The 3355-nt window shown below is 53.5% G+C and overlaps 1 long non-coding RNA gene across 1 annotated transcript; it reads left to right on the top strand.

Moving 5' to 3' along the window:
* The first annotated feature begins 1238 nt into the window (after positions 1-1238).
* On the top strand, positions 1239-2644 carry LOC128137681 (uncharacterized). Its single transcript, XR_008233789.1, has 3 exons — positions 1239-1346; positions 1866-1996; positions 2564-2644. It is a non-coding gene; the product is annotated as an uncharacterized LOC128137681 (long non-coding RNA).
* Positions 2645-3355: the final 711 nt, after the last annotated feature.

Genomic DNA, 3355 nt, shown 5'->3' with positions numbered 1-3355 from the left:
GACAACACATCTGCAAGTACAGTACTGACCCAGATAGGAAACAGAGGGTGCCAGTTAATCCCAGGTGCCACATACACTGTACCTTCTTCCATCGCCTCCTCTCCATGAATTGTTTTCCAGTCTCTTCTGATAGATGGTAGTTGAGAGATATTCCAGATGTCAATTATATTTTGTAGTTTGTAAGCAATAAGTAGGTATAAGCAGAATGTATGGTTTCCTTTAACGAGATAAGACATCCTGTAACTCAAAAGTAATTAAAGGATGTGTAGATAGATTTGTGAGAACGCAGGAAAACAGACATATGGACTCAAGGACGAGGGAAACTAAGCATGCAAGTAAGAAGATAAGGGGTGGTTTGTTGGCATGAGAACAGCACTTTTGGAGGTCAAAGATTACTTGGCATGAAAGATACAAGAAGAACAAAGGAAAAACAGAAGTTTAATATGGAAATATTGAAAAGGGTAAAGAACGCTTAAGCAAGGAAGAGGATGATAAGACCCCCGAAGAACACCCGACGACCACCCAAGGCAACAACTGCGACTGCGCGAAGGGCATTTGCATACGTTAATTATTTCTCGGAAATGTAATGAATAAGGTTTCCTGGAAATATGATGAATATTTATATCACACATGTCTTTAAACTTCACTAACGAGCTTTACGGCGTGCACGATAGGTGGAGCGATCCCCCGTGTACCCAGCGCTGAAAGAAACACGCCTGCTTTAGAACTCACTCTCCGAGTTGTAAAGTTTGTTGCGCGCGCCACTTCCACCTCATCCCAGCTCAGATACCTGCACGCTGGCTCGGGGCTGGCGACCCTCGGGGCAGCAGCAGGAGCTGCTCTGACCCTGGTGCTGGGGTTGTTCCTGGGGCTGAGCACTCGGGCCCAGGGCTGGTGAGCTGGGCCACGGCAGGGCCCACGGGTGATGAGGTCTCCAGGTCTCCCCCGGGCCCGTCCACACGGCGAGACCACCTGCCCCTGCCCCTGCCCCTGCCCTGGGCCTGGCCTTGGCCTTGGCCCTGGTCCCCCCCTCGCCCCGGCTGCCCCACCCCGTCTCTCCCCCATTTCTCCTCAGGCCACTCCGCCTCTGCCCCCTCCGGCCCCGCCCCAGGTCGGCAGTGACTGACAGGCCAACACCGGCTCCGCTGATTGGCTCAGCCGTGGCCAATGGCGCAGCTGTTGCCGGGCGGGCAGGGGCAGCCCGGGCCTCTCCTCACAGAGCTGCCCTGCGCCAGCTGCCCCCCGCCAGGGCAGCTGCTCCTCAGCCAGCCGGGACACTGGGCCTGCGGAGAGACGGCCTGCAAGAGGGGCCATTTCACCTGGAGCTGTTCTCTCAGCAGCGCAAGGTGTGTGCGCAGGTCTGCCCTCCCTCGGTCTGCTCGTGGGGTCTGGGCCCCCTCAGGGAGGGGACGTGAGAGGACAGGAGGGGATCTGCTCTGGATTCGCTCTGGATCGGCAAGTCTTTCCCAAAAGGCGGCTCTGTCTGGGCTCCAGCCACAGCCCCGGGCGGGAGGAGCTGCGTGACGGGAGCCGCTGGCCTCGGCCAGGCCGGCACCCGGCAGGAGACAGGGCTCTGGCCCCGGTCACACCGCCCGTGCTGAGCCCAGCACCCGGGGCCTTCCTCAGGCCTCGCCTTCCCCTGGGGCTGAGGAGGAGAGACACCCTGTCCTGGCGTGGCCCAGGGCATCCTCCTGCGGCCAGAAGGAAGGACGGAGCCCCGTCCCTCTCCCCACAGGGGCTGACCACTGTCCTTCCCTTCTGTGCCTGGGGCTTCAGGGCCAAGCAAATGCTGGGGCACCGAGGGCTCCTGGGGCAGCTTTGGGCATCTCGGAAGCTGAGGCGTGGCTGCCCCTTTGCTTCTGCAGATGCAGTTATCTGCTACCCGCTCCACGATCAGAACTGCTTCTTCGTCGTGGCACGTGGACTGGACAGATGCCACGTCCCTGTTAGTCTGGGAGGACTTCAGGGAAACAAGGAGGTTGCAGCATGCACCCAGGTAGGAGGACGGTGGAAAGGAGCCCTGACAAGGTTTTTCTGCTGTTTCAGATCTGAACTCTGTGTGCATCCCAGCACCAAAGTCTGCTTTTTTTCCTCCAAGCTGCACAGCTTTTTGCCAGCAAAAGCGAGTCGGCCTGAGCTGGTCTTTGGGATAACTTGGCTCCTTCCATTTTGAATTGCGTGCCTACGCTTTTCCTTTTTTCCACCAATGTCTTCCTTTCAACCCCCTTCCCCCCAGGTTCCCTCCTCTTTCAAAGGTGATTGTGATTTCAGTTTCTAGACAGATCGTGGAGCAGGTAGACCCAGGATGTAAGTGTGGACTGGTCTATACCTTCAGAGCTGTAGGCTGAGCTGTTTTACCTTTAAAGGCTAGATAGATATGGGCTATGGGTAGAGTTTCTGTTTGCTAATTAGTACTCCTTTTGGGGCCCTGTGACAGTAAGTTTGTCTGCCTGCAGATCTGCAGCAGTTAAAACTGACACTGAAAGAGTTTCAATGATGGATGCTGTTCCGTGTGTTTCATTTTGGGTCCCCATTTCACTGAGCTAGAATTATTCCTTTGCAGTTAGGTGATGGGGATCTTCTTGCACTGATCTTTTCTTTCTGGAGCGCATCCTGATATCCTTTGTCATCCAGAGCTTTCCCCTCTGTTGCTCAGAAGAGTGATGGTCGTGATGAGGACTAAATGCTGTGAGTAACGATTTCTTCAAGTCTGATTATGAAGGTGCCAAGCCCTGTTTGGAGAGTCCAAAGGCTTCATTTCAGGCCCAAAGCCTCATTTTTAGCTTCCAAAGCCTCTTTTTTAGGGACGAAATCCTCCTTTTCATGGACCATAGGCTCATTTTTAGGATTTGGTCTGCAATTTTAAGGGCCCAAAGCCTCATTTTGAGCATCCAAAGACCCATTTTTAGGGTGCAAAGCCTTAGGTTTTGGTACCAAAGCATCCTTGGAGGGCCCCAAACCTAATTTCAGGGTTCAAAGCCTCATTTTCATTTCTAAAGCACCATTTCTAGGGACCAAAGTCCCATTCTTAAGGCCTTGACCCTCATTCAGAGAGTCCAAACCCGTCTTTCACAGCTCTGAGCCTCAAATGTAGTGCTCAAAGCCCTGTATTTGGCATCAAAGCTTCATTTCGGGGGGCCACAGAGGAACCAATAGGTTCACCTTGTTGTCAGGGTCCAAAGCGTATTTGTAGCATCTCCCCCATTCTTTGCAGTGACAAAGCCTGCTTTTGAGGGCTGAAATCCTCCTTTGGAGGGTCCAAACCTGTCTTTCATTACCCATGGCCTTTTTTTAAGAAGCCACAGTTTCATTTTTAGGATCTTGTGGTGGTGTTTATGTCACTGCCGACAGGGCA

This window comes from Harpia harpyja, chromosome Z (genome assembly GCF_026419915.1).
Source record: "Harpia harpyja isolate bHarHar1 chromosome Z, bHarHar1 primary haplotype, whole genome shotgun sequence".
NCBI lineage: Eukaryota > Metazoa > Chordata > Aves > Accipitriformes > Accipitridae > Harpia > Harpia harpyja.
The sequence above is the reverse complement of the archived record's forward strand: the minus strand, read 5'-3'. Positions and strand labels throughout refer to the sequence as shown.